General features: G+C 36.5%; 1 non-coding gene across 1 annotated transcript; it reads left to right on the top strand.

Annotated features, from left to right (window-relative positions):
* The first annotated feature begins 269 nt into the window (after positions 1 to 269).
* Positions 270 to 373, top strand: LOC123937785. The gene has a single exon (XR_006817580.1). It is a non-coding gene; the product is annotated as a U6 spliceosomal RNA (small nuclear RNA).
* The last annotated feature ends 18,495 nt before the right edge of the window (positions 374 to 18,868 follow it).

Raw genomic sequence — 18,868 nt, 5'->3', positions numbered from 1 at the left:
GATATCCAGCCCTGCTTTAGCCTCCCAGCTCAGCGGGGAGTCTGCTTGAGGTTCTTTCCCTCTCCCTCTGCCTGGCCTTCTGATCTTTCTAAAATAAAAATTAAAACAAACCAAACCAAAACAAAACAAAAAACCCTAAGGGTTTTGAAATGTTTTTCAGTGGAGATCAGTCTAAGACAATTCAGGAAATGTATGGTACAGTTCTAGGAGAAAAAAGTTATGTGGCTCAGCTTATGATTCTCCATGCAGAGACAAATGGTAATTATCTTGTGCTGGCTTCAGCAGCACATTTATTAAAGTTGGAACATTATGGAGTTTAGCATGGCCCCTGTGCAAGGAGGACAGGCAAATTCATGAAGGGTTCCATATTTTTTAAAAAGAGAGAGAAGAATAATTATCTTGTATTTTTCTCCTTTTCCTTTTTCCCAGTTAATCTGCTATCAACTGACATATTCAGAACACTGTAAATAAAATCCCACTTGGCTCAAAACAACGTGAGTCTTCCTATCTGACCCCAGTTCCTAAATTCTCAGTGAAGCTACAGTGTACTGTTTGTGAAAGGAAGTCAGTTATAATTTATCCTGATTTCCCTTTGAATAAACTTCAAACTCACCAAAGCAAACTTGATGATAACTTTGCAATAGATAAGTCTTAGAGATTTGCTGAGGGGGAGATCTAAAAATCAAATGCAGTCGGTTTGATTTGTGCCCTGGTTTGTTTTGGTCATCATGCCCATCTGCCCATCACTTCCATGGTTTGGGAATAAGAATTGATTTCTCTTCCGGGGGCACTAGGAGGAAGCAATTATAGTGCATAATGTAGGGAAAGGAGATAGAATAAGTAATTAAGAACTATAATAAATAAGTAAAGAGGAACTGAATGATAAGAATTTAAGCATTTCGGGGTCGCCTGGGTGGCTCAGTGGATTAAGCCGCTGCCTTCGGCTCAGGTCATGATCTCAGGGTCCTGGGATCGAGCCCTGCATCAGGCTCTCTGCTCCGCAGGGAGCCTGCTTCCTCCTCTCTCTCTGCCTGCCTCTCTGCCTGCTTGTGATCTCTCTCTCTGTCAAATAAATAAATAAAATCTTAAAAAAAAAAAGAATTTAAGTATTTCTGTTGCTGTTGTTTGTCTACTTGAACCTTGAGGCCACTTGACTAGGATGGGGACACATACAGCTTCAAAAAAATGAAAAATAAATTTGGCAATATACTTTTTTTTATTATTAAATTTATTTATTTATTTTCAGTGTAATAGTACTCATTGTTTTTGCACCATACCCAGTGCTCCATGCAATACGTGCCCTCTCTATTACCCTCCACCTGGTTCCCCAACCTCCCACCCCCCCACCCCTTCAAAACCCTCAGGTTGTTTTTCAGAGTCCATAGTCTCTCATGGTTCATCTCCCCTTCCAATTTCCCTCAACTCCCTTCTCCTCTCCATCTCCCCATGTCCTCCATGTTATTTGTTATGCTCCACAAATAAGTGAAACCATATGATACTTGATTCTCTCTGCTTGACTTATTTCACTCAGCATAATCTCTTCCAGTCCCGTCCATGTTGCTACAAAAGTTGGGTATTCATCCTTTCTGATGGAGGCATAATACTCCATCGTGTATATGGACCATATCTTCCTTATCCATTCATCTGTTGAAGGGCATCTTGGTTCTTTCCACAGTTTGGCGACCGTGGCCATTGCTGCAATAAACATTGGGGTACAGATGGCCCTTCTTTTCACTACATCTGTATCTTTGGGGTAAATACCCAGTGCAATTGCAGGGTCATAGGGAAGCTCTATTTTTGATTTCTTGAGGAATCTCCACACTGTTCTCCAAAGTTGATGCACCAATTTGCATTCCCACCAACAGTGTAAAAGGGTTCCCCTTTCTCCACAACCTCTCCAACACACGTTGTTTCCTGTCTTACTAATTTTGGCCATTCTAACTGGTGTAAGGTGTATCTCAATGAGGTTTTAATTTGAATCTCCCTGATGGCTAGTGATGATGAGCATTTTTTCATGTGTCTGATAGCCATTTGTATGTCCTCATTGGAGAAGTGTCTGTTCATATCTTCTGCCCATTTTTTGATATGATTATCTGTTTTATGTGTGTTGAGTTTGAGGAGTTCTTTATAGATTCTGGATATCAACCTTTTATCTGTACTGTCATTTGCAAATATCTTCTCCCATTCCGTGGGTTGTCTTTTTGTTTTGTTGACTGTTTCTTTGCTGTGCAGAAGCTTTTGATCTTGATGAAGTCCCAAAAGTTCATTTTCGCTTTTGTTTCCTTGGCCTTTGGAAACATATCTTGAAAGAAGTTGCTGTGGCTGATATCGAAGAGGTTACTGGCAATATACTTTTTAAATAAAGTCATTTAACTAGTTATCGTTCTCTCCACATATTATAGTCCAGGGTACCCAGATTCTTTTTATAAAATTATTTTTATTAACATATAATGTATTATTTGCCTCAGGGGTACAGGTCTGTGAATCATCAGACTTACACATTTCACAGTACTCACCATAGCACATACCCTCCCCAATGTCCATTACTCAGCCACCCTATCCCTAGACCCCCACACCACCAGCAGCCCTCAGTTTGTGGGATTAAGAATCTCTAATGGTTTGTCTCCCTCCTGGTCCCATCTTATTCCATTTTTTCCTTCTCTACCCTCACAGCGTCCTGCCCTGCCTTTCAAATTCCTCATATCAGAGAGATGATATGATAATTGTCTTTCTCTGATTGACTTATTTCACTCAGCATGATACCCTCTAGTTCTATCCACGTCATTGCAATGGCAAGATTCCATTTCTTTTGATGGCTGCCTAGTATTTCATTGTGTATCTATACCACCTCTTCTTTATCCGTTCATCTGTTGATGGACATCTAGGTTTTTCCATAGTTTGGCTATTGTGGACGTTGCTGCTATAAACATTCAGATGCACATGCCCCTTCAGATCACTACATTTGTATCTTTAGGGTAAATACCCAGTAGTATGATTGCTGGATCGTAGCTGGATCTATTTTCAACTTTTTGAGGAACTTCCATGCTGTTTTCCATGTGGAAAACAGTGGTTGCACCAGCTTGCATTCCCACCAACAGTGTAGGAGGGTTCCCCTTTCTCCACATCCTCTCCAACATCTGTCATTTACTGACTTGTTAATTTTAGCCATTCTGACTGGTATGAGATGGTATCTAATCCTGGTTTTGATTTGTATTTTCTTGATGCCGAGTGATGTAGAGCACTTTTTCTTGTGTCTGTTGGCCATCTGGATGTCTTCTTTGCAGAAATGTCTGTTCATGTCTTCTGCCATTTCTTGATTGGATTATTTGTTCTTTGGATGTTGAGTTTGATAAGTTCTTTATAGAATTCTGATACTAGCCTTTTATCTGATACATCATTTGCGAATATCTTCTCCCATTCTGTCAGTTATCTTTTGGTTTTGTTAACTGTTTCCTTTGCTGTACAAAAGCATTTCTTTTAAATTTTTAAAGTTTTTATTTATTTATTTGATGCAGAGAGAAAGAGAGAGACCATAAGTAGGCAGAGAGGCAGGCAGAGAGAGAGAGGGAAGCAGGCCCCCTGCTGAGCAGAGAGCCAGATGCGGAGCTTGATCCCAGGACCCTGAGGTCATGACCTGGGCTGAAGGCAGAGGCTTAGCCCACTGAGCCACCCAGGTGCCCCTGTGCAAAAGCTTTTGATCTTGATGAAGTCCCAATAGTTCATTTTTGCTCTTGCTTCCCTTGCCTTTGGCGATGTTTCTAGGAAGAAGTTGCTGCGGCTGAGCTCAGAGAGGTTTCTGCCTGTGTTCTCCTCAAGGATTTTGATGGATTCCTGTCTCACATTGAGGTCTTTCATCCATTTTGAGTCTGTTTTGGGGTGTGGTGTAAGGAAATGGTCCAGTTTCATTTTTCTGTATGTGGCTGTCTAATCTTTCCAACACCATTTGTTGAAAAGACTGTCCTTTTTCCATTGGACATTCTTTCCTGCTTTGTTGAAGATTAGTTGACCATAGAGTTGAGGCTCTATTTCTGGGCTCTCTATTCTGTTCCACTGATCTATGTGTCTATTTTTGTGCCAGTGCCATACTGTCTTGATGATGACAACTTTGTAATAGAGCTTGAAGTCTGGAATTGTGATGCCACCAATTTTGTCCTTCTTTTTCAACATTCCTCTGGCTATTTGGGGTCTTTTCCAGTTCCATATAAATTTTAGGATTATTTGTTCCTTTTCTTTGGAAAAAAATGTTGGTATTTTGATAAGGATTGCATTAAATGTGTAGATTATTTTACATAGCATAGGCATTTTCCCAATATTTGTTCTTCCAATCCATGAGCATGGAACATTTTTCCTTTTCTATGTGTCTTCCTCAATTTCTTTCATGAGTACTTTATAGTTTTCTGAGTACAGATCCTTTGTCTCTTTGGTGAGGTGTATTCCTAGGTTATGGTTTTGGGTGCAATTGTAAATGGGATTGACTCCTTAATTTCTCTTTCTTCTGTCTTGCTGTTGCTGTGTAGAAATGCAACTGATTTCAGTGCATTGATTTTATATCCTGACACTTTACTGAATACCTGTATAAGTTCTAGCAGTTCTGGAGTGGCGTCTTTTGGGTTTTTCCACATAAAGTATCATATCATCTGCAAAGAGTGAGAGTCTGACTTCTTCTTTGTTGATTCAGATGCATTTTATTTCTTTTTGTTGTCTGATTGTTGAGGCTAGGACTTTTAGTACTATGTTGAATAGCAGTGGTGATAGTGGACATCCCTGCCATGTTCCTGATCTTAGCGGAAAAGCTCTCAGTTTTTCCCCATTGAGAATGATATTTGCTGTGGGTTTTTCATAGATGGATTTGGTGATTGATTTGTGGATGTTGAACCAACATTGCAGCCCAGGACAGGGTACCCCGTTCTTAAGGCTTTGCTTATAAAGCCATTCAGAGATCTGTGGGTTAAAACAGGACAAATCTTGATTCCATTTCATTCATAGTTTTTAATTAAAAATATATGTTCTTGCATTCATTTTAACAAACATATATCTGATGGAATACCTCAATATATGGGCCATGCACTTTGCTGTACATACAAATCTAACTAACACATATCCTACCCTCAACAACTTTACAGTCTAGTTGGGGAGACAACAGGTGAAAAAATGTTGGAGTGTAATATGGTATATACAGAGGTTTATCTGTATGTAACAGCAGTTACAGCTTCAATTGTATGTCACAGAAAGTGGCATAAGTGCAAAATGGCTTTTATTGGCTCATATAAATGAAATTATCAGGAGCATGTCTTTCATTGTATGCACAAACACACGCCCAAGGGTCCTCATCTTCAGGTCTGTCAGAGCAGTCCTGCTTTTGCAGGTTCACATCATTATCACACCCTAGTCTATAGGAAAATAGAGATTCTGTTTTCCCTATCATCAAAACACAAATTTATCTTTTTTACCTTTTTCCTTTTTTTTTTTTTTTTTTTTTTTTTAGAGAGAGGGAGAGAGTGGCAGGAAGAGGCAGAGGGAGAAAGAAAATCTTAAGCAAACTCCATGCCAGTATGGAGCCTGATGCAGGGCTGGATCTCACAGCCCTGAAATCATGACCTGAGCTGACATCAAGAGTCAGACGCCAAAACCAGAGTTTAATCTCATCATCAAATTGGTCTGATTTGTTTTGTGAATGCCTCCCTTAATCTAGAGCTTCATTTGGTGTGGCCAAGCACACTGGATACTATAATAATACTGGTAGCCCTTGAATAAGTTGCACATGGGCTGAGGTATTGAATCTCTTCTGCCTTGAAGTGCAGTCAGCAGAGACCAGGCTAGTCATCTGTGGCTTAGAGCATCTCCATTCTTTTATTCAGTTTAATAATATTTTGTGTTTGTTTGTTTTTGTGGCCCATACCATGGACAAAGATTGGGAAATGCTGCCTTAATTCATTTGGATCACTAGAGAACAACAGCGCTCTCTGCTCAGCCCACGCCTGAAACTGGATAGGTGTCAACTTAATGTGATTCTTTGGATGGAGAGTGGGGGAAGGGGTGTGATTCTTCTGGGACACACTGGAGAGGTTGTTAGCTGAGTTAGGAATCCTAAAACGATAAATGGCCACCCAATACAATGGTAGAGGTCTGGTTCTATGTGTCATTTTCAGGAAATCAGAGCTTTTCTTGTGTTTTAGAAATTAAATACCATAGAGCTTAAGTTTGAAATGTTTCTTAGTGCATAAACTGGTAAAATATCTTAAGAGTGCTGCCTTTTTACATTATCATGGTTAACTCTTAAGATAGTCTTTAAGAAAAATACCAGTTTTTAATTGGCAAAAAAAAAAAACAAGCAATTTGCTTTAGTTAAAAAATAATAAGGGGATGCTTAAGAGGGGGAGGGCTTGAAGCAGAATCTTTCAACAAATTCCACCCTTGTGTGCAGTCCTCTGCTCCACGGGCTTGACAAGTACCTGGTGACTTCTGCTCCACCATCATTTACAGGCCTGGGACATGCTTTTAACTGTCTGGGGGACTGCTAAGAAACTCGTTCCTTAGGGTTATTGCAAATAAGAAGATCTGATTAGCCAATTATTCCTTTGTCTGAAAGAGGCCATTAAATTTGCTGAAGGAAGCTGTCAATGCATTAAAAGGTACAACTGAGTGAAAGGTGAGAACAGATGCTGACAAGTATGGTAAACATGAGACACACCTGACAAGACACAGGACAAGTTGAACAAATGGCCCATAAAGCTGATTTCTCAGAAGGACAGTAAAATCCTTCCTTTCAAGTGGTTTGACTTTTTACTAAGCATTTATATGGAGACAGGGTCTACTAAGGAAAGTGGACTGCCTGTTTTTACTAGATTTTGTAGACCTCATTCTTGTATAATCATTCTTTATTATAGTACTAAATCTATTAAATTCTTATAGTCTTTTTCCTTCACATAAACATTTTCTCTTACTAAAAACAGATATTCGCTCTTTCTTGAGCACACTAATTGTTTTTGACAGCAACTCTTCTATATCTCTTTTAAAAGTCATGAAGAATTGGGTTTCTGCTGTAGTGATGGTTGACATAAGGTAATGATTTAGAAATAATTACAAAGAGAAAGGGGCCTGAGGAAGACCCAACAACTTCCCTTTCTACTAAAGAAATTTTATAGCTACTGCTTTATAACTCCTCTAGTTATAGATGATTTCATCACATAACCACTATAGTAATAGTCATTACTAATACAAAGGCCTCAAAAGGATTAGAGATTTATTTTGTTTTTAAATAAGCACCCAGACATTTGGATGTTTATTCAAAGGTTATCTGAACCTCATTGGTCTGGAAAATGTTTTGATTTCGGAACATTTGGTAGCTTCTTGCAAGATTTGTAGCTTTGGGTCACTTTGGGAGACTTTGGGTCATTTTGGAAGTTGGACTTCTCAGTAATTTCTCCTAGCAGTCTGATACTCTCTCACTGTGCTGTCTAATGAGACATCTACATGTTTATTGGTGAAGACTGTGGTCAAATGTTGAGTTTTGCCTTGTGGCTTGGCCATCATTGCTACTGGGCGAGGGCTGCTTTCTAATTCATATTCCTTTATTAGCAATGTAATGTTAGCTACTGAAACAAAGCCCAGATTCTCTGTGGCTTAACATAATAGACATTTATTTCTCACTCCTGTCAGGTCAAAGTGGCAGCATGGACTCTCCTCCCTGCAGTGTGTAGGTACCAGGCTTAGGAAACGCTTGGCATGGAGACTATTAGCCTCAAATCCAGCCTGCAGGTAGGAGAGGGGAGAGTGGAGAATCTCATGACAGAAATGTTTAAAAATATATCACTTCGACTCACTTTCTACTCACCAGAACGGAATCTCAGCGGTCCACCCAAGGTAAAAGGTGCTGGTAAATGTAGTTCCTTACTGGACAGTTGCTTCTCTGTGACAATATAGCACACAAGGAAAGCAAATCACAGATATTTGGTGCACAATAGCAGCCTCTCCGCAACCTCTCTTGACACTTACCTCGGTAGCTTCAAGCGCTTATGATGTGTGCATCTGAATGACAAAAAAGCCTTGGAAATAAATCTTCCCCACCTTGCAATGGACCTTAAGTTTGGAAAGTCAGAAAAAGTCCCCTCTCATTTTTTTTTTAAGTTTTTTTAGAATTTTTAATTCTAGTTAGTTAACCTATAGCGTTATATTAGTTTCAGGTGTACAGAATATAGTGATTCAACATGTCCAGACGTCGTCTGATGCTCATCAGGAGTGCGCTTCTTAATTCCCATCAACTGTTCTCCCTATCCCCCCACCGATCTCCCCTCTGCTATCGTTAGGTGGTTCTCTATAGTTAAGAGTCTGTTTCTTGGTTTGCCTCTTTCTCTTTCCCCCCCTTTCTTCATTTGTTTTGTTTCTTAAATTCCATATATGAATGAACTCATATGGTATTTGTCTTTCTCTGACAAACAAACGTTCAGCACAATACACTCTAGCATCATTCATGTCACTGCCAGTGGCAAGGCTTCATTCCTTTTATGGCTGAGTATTATTCCATTTTATGTATATGCAATTATAAATGGGATTGATTCCTTAATTTCTCTTTCTGCTTGCTTCATGACTGGTGTATGCAAATGCAACAGATTTCTGTATGTTGATTTTGTATCCTGCAACTTAACGGAATTCATGTATCAGTTCCTGCAGTTTTTTTGGTGGTCCCTTTTGGGGTTTCTACACACACTATCATGTCATCTGCAAACAGTGAAAGTGTTACCTCTTCCTTGCCAGCTTGGATGTCTTTTCTTTCTTTTTGTTGTCTGATTGCTGAGGCTAGGACTTCTAGTTCTATGTTGAATAAAAGGGGTGAGAGTGAATATCCCTGTCTTGCTCTTGGCTGTCAAGGAAAAACTCAGTTATTTCCCATTTAGGATGATATCACCTGTGGGTTTTTCATATATGGCCTTCATTGTGTTGAAGTACATTCCCTCTAAACCTACTTTGTTGAGGTTTTTAATCATGACTGGATGTTGTACTTTGTTAAATGCTTTTCCTGCAACTATTGAAATGATCATGGGTTCCTGTCCTTTTATTAATGTGGCGTACTACATGGATTGATTTGTAAATATTGAATAACCCTTGTACACAGAAATAAATCCCACTTGATCGTGGTTAATTATTTTTTTAATGTATTGTTGGATTTGTTTTGCTGGTATTTTATTGAGAATTTTTGCACCTATGTTCATCAGAGATATTGGCTTGTAGTTCTCTTTTTTATTGGTGTCCTTATCTGATTTTGATATTAGGGTATTTTTGGCCTCACTGAATGAATCTGAGAGTTTTGGAACTAGCTTGAGAGAATAGGTATTAACTCTTTAAATGTTTGTTAGAATTTACCTGTGAGTCCATCTGGTCCTGCACTTTTGTTTGTTGGAGTTTTTTGGTTACTTATTCAATTTCATTGCTGGTCATTGGTCTGCTGAGGTTTTCATTTTTCCTATCTCAGTTTTGGTAATTTTTATGTTTCAAGAAATTTATTCATTTCTTTTAGGTTGTCCGATTGGTTGGTATATAGTTTTTTTATAATGTTCTCTTATAATTGTTTATATTTCTCTGGTATTGGTTATTTCTCCTTTCTCATTTGTGATTTTATTTATTTAGGTCTTTTATTTATTTGGTGATTTTATTTATTTGGGTCTTTCTCTTTTCCTTTTGATAAATCTGACTAGAGGTTTTATCAATTTTGTTAAGTTTTTCAATGAACCAGCTCCTCCTGGTTTCATTGATATAGTCTATGTATATATATATCATATATATAATATATATAATAATATATTAATAATATCATATATCATATAATGTATTTAATATTCAATATAATATTTAAAATTTTAATATTTAATATAATATATAATAATATGTTTATATAATATATTTGTATTATGTAATCTTATACATTTATATATTATAAATATATAATATAAATATTATATATATATAATAGTATTTAATTACAGTATATCTTGGTGTGGGCCTGATTTTATCGATTTGGATGGGAGTCCTCTGTGCTTCTGGATTTGGATATCTGTGTCCTTCCCCAGATTAGGCAAGTTTTCAGCTATTATTTCTTAGAAATAAATTTTCTCCCCCTTTTCTCTCTTCTTCTTCTGGGACTCCTATAATGTGAATATTATTACACTTGATGGAGTCACTGAGTTCTCTAAGTCTATTCTTCTATTGCATTATTCTTCTTTATCTGTTTTGTTCATCTTCATTGCTTTCTATTACTTTGTCTTCTAAATCATTAATTCATTCCTCTGCTTCTTTCAGCCTACTGTTCATTGCAAAAAGGGTATTTCTAATCTTTATTGCACTCTTAATCTCTGATTCTTTTTTAACTCTTTACTTTATGTGGGAAAGTTCTCACCGTTGTCTTTTGTTCTTTGCCAGTGACTATCCTTATGATCTTTGCTTTAAATTCTCTATCAGGCTTATTACTTATATCTGTTTCACTCAGATCTGGGTGTGGCCTTATCTTGTTCTTTGATTTGAGGTAAATTTTTCTGTCTTCACATTTTGTCTAAGTCTTGCCTTCTTCTCTGTGTTAGGGAGGTCAGTTACGTCTCTTGCTCCTAAAAATAATGACCTTATGAAGAAAAGGTCATGTACTACCCAGGGCCTGGCACTTCAGGGAGCGTCTCCAGTGTGTCTGCATGTGCTCTGCTGTTGTGTTCTGGCTTCTCTTTCTTCAAGCCAGTTATTTGTAGAGGCTCTCCTTGCCTGTGGGCAGTGTTTGGGTGTTGGCCTGAATGTGATGGGTTTTAACTTGGTGTGCTCTGGCCTGCTTGTGAAATGAGACCTGACAATTCCATGAGATCTGAAACCCTGCAGAACTCTGATTGAGAGACATGTTGTGGGTAGGGATTTGTGCTGTTCTTCTGGAGGAGGGGGCCACTGCCCTGGAGTTGAGGCAAACTTGACTTAGAGGGGCAGTCCCATCAAAGCATGATGTTTTGGGGATGCGGAGCTTGGCGCAAAGAAGTTAGGTAGCCAGTGTCAGTGCTGTGCTGCTTTCTGCAGGTGGCTCTGTGTTTATGCTGGGAGGGGTAGGTGCAGAAGGAGCAAATGGCACCTGCCAGCTTCGTTGTTCCTGGAGTGGTATCTCTGAGAATGCTGTCTCTCAGGTTTTGCTCTGAGAAGAGTAAATAATCTCCTCTTGTGTGCCCCAGCTGTCTTTCTAATCACTGTTTCCACACTCTACCTCAAGGTATTTGCCTGCCTTCTCTCAAGGAGCATCATAGTACTCTCTGGACTCTATCCTAGCCAAGCCCACTGACCTTTAAAACTTTAGTATTTAAGCCACATTGGTTGCAAAGACTAACACATTTCAGCTCCTCTCATTTTCCAATCTCATGACTTTGGGGAAATGTTTTCCTTATGTGTTCCCTTGTGTACTCCTGTTTCTCTCATCCTTTTCTGCAACCACAACTCCCTTCCCTCCTGTGATGGGAGCAGCTATGATAGTTCCCTCTAAACTATGTCTCCACACTTCCTACCTTCTTCAATGTGGCCTCTTCTCTTCCTTTAGTTATGGAGTTTGTTCTGCCAGTCTCCAGGTCGATTTCTGAGGTATTTAAGATGATTTGATAATTATCTAGTTGTGTTCATGAGATGAGGTAAGCCTAAGACTCTCCCACAATCTTCCGATCCCTCTAATTATTTTTATTCCCTAAATTTTAGGTACAGTGAAAAGAAAACATCTTCAAATTGCAAGTGCGTTATGGTCTTAGGAATCCATGCAATCTCTGAGAACATTTTATCCTCTATAATGACCGGATATATATGACAATATCCAGAGTCCCAGTCTTCCTTATACAAAACCCATAAAAAACTCCCAAACTGGGAGTGCTTTTTGGGTTTATAGTGACCTGAAGGTCTCCCTGTGTCCTATTTATTGCTGACATATGCTAAAAATTCCTGTTAAGTAACTACTTCTAGCAAACAAAACCAACATCATAAATCTTAAAAACTAAAAATGTTCCCGTGGTATGAGACTTGCATTTTTGGTATAAGCCACATCACTGTTATCAGTAGTATTATCAGTAATAAAGCTAATGTTAATAATAGTATGACCATGTATACAGGGTCTTGTTTGATGTGTTTTAGAAGTATTAACTAATTTAATCCTCAAAATCATGTTTTGAGGTATCATTATTATCTCCATCTCATAGATGAAAGCATTGAGGTACAGAGATTTTCTCAGTGGCAGGTCTCTAGGAAGTGAAAGAGTCAATGTTGCCAGGGAGTCTGGCTGGAGTCCAGAATGTAAACCACCACACTGGGCTGCTTTCCCCTCTATTCCTTTTTAAGGTGGTTAGATCAAACTCATTGTTTCATGAACATTTGTTTTTTGTTTTTTAATTTTATGAGGAAAAAAACTAGTGTGCTATGCTGGGCACCATGATTAATAGAAAGCACTGAGATATATGTGTGTGTATTTTATTCTGGGGCTGTGATTATGGTTTAAAGGATTTGGTGGGAATCTGGGTCTAGAAGTTGCTAATCAGATCTTTCGCTGGAGATAGGCAAGAAAAGGTCAGTATACCGTTAGGAAGAATCTGCAAAAATTGGTTTTTATGCACAATACAAATAAATAAAACAACTTGTGGCAGGATGCTACAGTTTCTTAAAGGTTAAAAATACATGATTCTTATCCCCATAACACCAGCCCTTTATATCAGTCAGATCCCATTTTTGCCCTTTTATCCACACCTAAGCATAGAGTATCTTTCTTGTCTCTACCTCCTTTCCAATCTAGTTCCTCCATAATCTAGTTAAGTTAGGTGTCTGTTGAATACCTCTAGATTTATTTAGAAAGCATTACTCAGATGTTGTCTTTAAAAACATATAAATGTTCCTGTTCTTTCTCTCAAACTAGATTCAAAATATACAACTGGTAGAGAATACATACTTTATTTCCTTTTTATCTCCCTTCGTCATCTAGTGACATACTTCATTCTTAAATTAATGAAAACCTTTATTAGTTTTTTACAGAGAACCGTATAGAATGAAAAACCCTACCTGTATTAGAGTCCTTAGAGATGTTGATTTTTTATTTTTTAAAAATTTTTAAATTAACATATAATGTATTATTTGCTTCACAGATACAGGTCTGTGAATCATTTGTCTTACACAACTCACAGCACTCACCATAGCACATACCCTCCTCCCCAGTGTCCATCACCCAGCCACCCCATCCCTCCCACCCACTTCCACTCCAGCAACTTTCAATTTGTTTCTTGAGATTAAGAGTCTCTTATGCTTTTTCTCCTTCCCCAACCCATCTGGTTTCATTTTTTCTCTCCCTTTTCCCCACTGCCCCCCCCCTTCAAATTCTTCATATCAGAGAGATCATATGATAATTGTCTTTCTCTGATTGGCTTATTTTGTTTAGCATAATTACCTCTAGTTCCATCTACAGCAATGCAAATAAGAACCCTGTAGAGATGTTAATTGATATAAGTTCTTTTAAAAGTTCTTACTGGCTGATGGTTTCCCTTGATTCAGTATTATTAGCACCTTTCTCAGATGCTTGAACTAGAAAAGAATATACTTCAGACCAAAAAGTTTTCTAGTCCAATGGCTACACCATTGTCTGCTTTGTTGACTGGGAAATGTTCTGATTCAACCATCAGGGCATATCTAATTGTTACAGATGTTAGAAGCAGAATAAATAAACAAGATCAAGATGCTTGGGCTTTTTGCAGAATCTTTAGGCAGGGTATAGCAGAGAAGTGCCTGAGTGGCTGCACATGTGCTGGGAGGGCTTGGGCACTCAGTGCCACACTGCAAGTGGTGTGACCAAGTAATCACTGCCAGCTTTGTCCCCACCTCTCCAAACTTGGGATGAGATTCAAATGCTTGTTTAAAATGCGAGTCGATTGTCCCATTTAAATTTATTTTTTATACTCACATTTCAAGTGTAATTTGACATGAAAAACATATATATAGTTGTAGTCAAGCAAACAAATGAAAAAGGTACAACACTCTGGCAAACATTTATGAGTATATTTTTCATGCTGAGTGGTTATAGGACACAAATCTAATATATTTATTACAGCAATTATCTGAAGAATCTTCTGGAAATACTGTATGGATGGTGTCAATTACTTATCACCTACTAATCTGGAATATATCAGATACCAAATATTTTGGGACACCCAGGGCAGTTTTCTGAGAATCCAGCACTGGACACATTTACAACATCATTGATTGTACACATCCTGAACCACCTTCTGTTGTTCTTGATAGCATGAAATTATGAAGTGGGACTACTCACTGCTATATGTCACAATCCCTTAGGAAAAGTTTGTCTTCTTCCAAAGTTTTATTTTTGTACTTGGAGCTAAATTAAAGGACTATACATTTCAATATTGTTTATTTTTAGGAACTATTTCTGAGAATATTTTTGCATGTATATTTTCAAAATATCTGCCATTCCATAAATCATGAAGTCAAGTCAATTGTTATTTGGGCAACAAAAGTTCACTTAAAAAGTTTCAAAACTCATATATTACCCCAAAGGATGAGCTTTTCATACACATTCATTTACTCAGCAAATATTTATTGAGTGCCTACCGTGTGCTAGGAACTATTCTAGGTACACAGGGTACATCATGAGGAAAGTAAGGGTCTCTGTCCTTGCTAAATTGATTTAGTAGCAAGAAGAGACTGCCTATAAATAACCAGCATAATAAATTATAAATCATATAGTCTGTTAGAAGGTGACACATGTAATGGGAAAAAAAAATTAAGTAGAGCAGGTAAGAGGAGTTGGTGGATGGGCAGAGTTCCAATTTTAACAGGCTGATTTGGGTCAGTATGACAGAAAAGCAGGCATTTGAAATAAGACTTTGAAATAGGTGAGAGGGTTGGCCTTATGGATATTTCGAGAAGAGTGTTCTAGACAGAGGAAACTGCAATGCAAAGTTTTTTGTTTTTTGTCTTAAATAGGCACTTGCCTGGAAATTCAAGAGTAGCCAGAAAGCTGGTGTGACTGGGGCCAAGTGAGGAGAGAAGAAGGGAGGTTAGAAAGGTAACAGAGAAGGGTATGAAGTAGTGGGGCTCAGGAAGGGCCTTGTCAGCCATGAGGATCTGCTTCCACTCTATGAAATGGGCATCCAAAGGGAGCTCTCATATTAGCTTCACATGGCTGCCTGGTACAGGTATATGAAGTACTATCATTTCATCTTCTGGATGAAGAAATAGGGTGCTGAAAATTGAAATAATGTGCAAAATAATCTACCTTAAATTATTTAATTTCTCGAGGAAAGGAAAACATTTGTAGAAGTCTACTTTTTTGGCATTCTTCTTTAAGCCTTCCACTGTTCCTATTTTCATCTTTTTACTCCTTATAAATAATTGTATATGATTGTTAATATATTTCCTTTTCAATAAATAAAAAAAATGGAGCTTTAGGAAGGGTATAAAATTTTCAGAAGTCATGCAGCTAAGGAACATAGATTCAAGGTTAAGTCTCTGAACCCACATACAAAAATGTTTTGTAAGGTTATATTAAAACAGCTTTAAAACTTTGATTAGGAAATCATTTCCCACCCAGAAAGTAAGACAAAAGATAAAAGTATCCACAGACACCTATAAGATTCAAAAGAGATTAACCTTTTGTCATGTCTGCCATAGATCACTTTTTTCTTTTACATTTAGAAAATAAAAATTTTACAGTTTTTTCATATTTAATGGAGATAAAATGCTATATTATCTCTATGTTAGCTGTATTTTCTTTGATTATTGGTGAGGCTTATAATGTTTAGGAGTTTTTATTAACCATTCAGTTTACCTATTTTGTGAATTGCCTATTCATAGTCTTAGCTTATTTTTCTATTGATTACCTTTTTCTTATTTATTGCCAGAGCCCTTTATATGTTCTAGTTAATATTCATTTATCTGTTTTAGTTCTTGCAAATATTTTCACAATTTATTATAAATTATAAATATTTATTATAAATATTCAAAAGGTTGGACAAGATGTACATATACTTAAATCTCCTTATCACAAAGGCATTATTTTAATTTTTCCTCATTAGAATATATTACCTTTAGGTGTCTGATAATACCATTATTATACTAAGAAAATTTCTAAAAGTGGATGTCACATATGATCAGATACGTTTTCTGCATTTATTGAAGTGATGCTGTAATATTTTCCCATTAATATCTTGATATAGTGAATAATAGTAGTTGATTTTCTAATGTGCCAAAAATTTAGCATTCCTGAAATAAACCCAAATGCTAATTATTGTTTTAATATATTTTTCTATTACTTTTGTTTGTTTAGTGTTTTACAGCCAACAATGTTCCTAAAAGAGATGGCCAGTAATTTTCTGCTAATTTCTTTCTCTGAGCTGTTTATACTAACTTCATAAGATTATACTAACTTTGTAAAATAATTTAAGTAGTGTTCCTTCTGTTTCTATTCTCTGGAAGTATTTGTGTAATACTGGAATTAATCTATCTTTGTATGCCTCATGGAACATGCTGTTGAAGCCACCTAGACCTGGAATTTTCCTTATGGATGGATTTATGACTATTATTCAATTTTTAGAATGGACTGTCCTGATTTTTTTCTCTTCCTAAGTCCATTTTAGTAAGTTACATTTTGGGAGGATTATTTTATTTTCTTGAAATTTTCCATTCATTGGCAATAAGTTTGTTTATAATATTATCTTCTTAATATGCACATAAGTAATAATGATGTCCACTTTTATATTACTGATATTGATTATTTTGTGCCTTCTCTTATTCTACTTGATTAATCTTTCAAGAAGTAGGACAATTGTATGGTTTTTAAAAATAACCAACTTTCAGCTTTGTTGACCCTCTCTATAACATGCTTATTTGCTATTTCATTAACTTTTACTTTTTAACTCTTTATTATCCTTTCTTCCTTCCTTCCTTTTTTTTTTTGCATTTGTTATACTAGCTTCTTCCTACTTCAATGACATGAATAATTCATTAATTATTATTCTACTACTTTTTAACATATGCTAAACTATCCACTTTTTTTAAACTCTTGCTCTATGTGCTTCCCTAAGGTTGGCTTGTATTTCAGTTCTAAGTATTTTCAAATTTTAATATGAGTTTTAGAATGAGTCAAAAAGGAAGTACATTTTCTAATTTCCAAGTTTAAGGAATGTTTCTGGGATTTTTTCCCCAGTAATTTCTAATTTCTAGGCTAAGAAAATGGCTTATGTGATTTAAATTCTTTGAAATTTGTTGAACATACTTTCTAGCCCAGGATATGGTTATTTTTTATAAATGTGCAGATTGTAAAATAATGTGCATTCTATGATTGTTGGATGAAATAATCTATAAAAATCTACTAGTTTGAATTTTTTTTTTTTAAAGATTTTATTTATTTATTTGACAGAGAGAGATCACAAGTAGGCAGAGAGGCAGGCAGAGAGAGAAAGAGGGAAGCAGGCTCCCTGCCGAGCAGAGAGCCCAATGCGGGACTTGATCCCAGCACCCTGAGATCATGACCTGAGCCGAAGGCAGCGGCTTAAACCACTGAGCCACCCAGGCGCCCTACTAGTTTGAATTTTAAATCAAGTTATTCAAGTTTTCCATATCTTTTCTTGTGTTTTTCCTTTTTATTATAGTTTTATAAAGAAAAATTGGTTAAAATCTCCTACTCTCATTTTTGAGTTTGTATTCTTATTCTTTTAGTTTTGTCAATTTTTTTTATTAAGTACAGAAATCTTAAAACTTTATAACATCTTGGTGATCTGTGGTGTACTATATCTTTTCTCATTGTGAAATGACCCTATTGAAATACAATAATGTTTTTTGCTATAATATCTCTTTTTCTGATATTGCTATAACTAAAACCCCATTTTAAAGGAAACTAACATTTATAAGGTATGTGTATTTCAAACTTTAAAATTTTTAATCTTTCTGTATTCCTATTTTTAATATACATCTTTTAAAAAAGGATTTATTTGGTTTTTCATTTTAATCTATTTTCTTTGCCTTTTAATTGTAACATATGGCTCATTTATACTTAATATAATTACTGATCTTTTTGGGTTAAATTCTACCCACTTTTTTGTGCTATTTGTACAACTTGTTGTATACTGTTTATCAACAGTATCAAAAAATGTTTATACATTTTTTTCCTGCTTTCTTTGTGTTTGTGTTATTTCTGTTACTGCATTTTTTAAATCCATCTTTAAGTTAGAATTTATTACTTTCTATTCTTTAGTGCCTACCCTACAAAATACATGACACTTAAATACAAAGTTATTCAATACATTTTTTTCCTAAGGAGGAGTTGGGATTGGAAACCAGTCAGCCTGCCTTCAGAAACAATTCTTTTACCACCTATTTTCATTTACATTGTAGATTGAGAGATTAAGGTCACATCACATAGCTGAACTTGAACTCTATTTTTCTGATGCCCTAGGTCAGGCACATTCCTTGATAAACTGGAATTTATCTCAGAAGCCTCACAAAATTGTGAGAATAAAATCCATTACTTTGGGTATCAAGAGGTTTAAAATCTCTTACTTGATTCATTATAATGAATTGTGAATTACTTCAGAATCCCATATGTTGTTTTTGTTTGAGTAAAATCTGAAATATATTAAAAAATACCTACTGCTGTGTTGCCTATTTGCTTTTCTCTTTTTAAAAGTCCTATTGAGAAGTGCTGCAGAACTTTTGGACTGACATGTGGGGGCTCAACTATTTCCTGCCACACTCAGCTTGGGGGACATAGCCTCTGGGTTATACTCTTTTGAAACTGTCCTGCTGAAGTGCATGTTTTGATTTTGGGATTTTCCAGATGCTTCATAAGCAGGTCCCATGTGTTAAAATTTTTGGAAAT

The sequence above is a fragment of the Meles meles genome, chromosome 2 (assembly GCF_922984935.1).
Source record: "Meles meles chromosome 2, mMelMel3.1 paternal haplotype, whole genome shotgun sequence".
Classification (NCBI taxonomy): domain Eukaryota; kingdom Metazoa; phylum Chordata; class Mammalia; order Carnivora; family Mustelidae; genus Meles; species Meles meles.
Note: the sequence above shows the minus strand (reverse complement) of the source record. Positions and strands in the feature narration are given on the sequence as shown.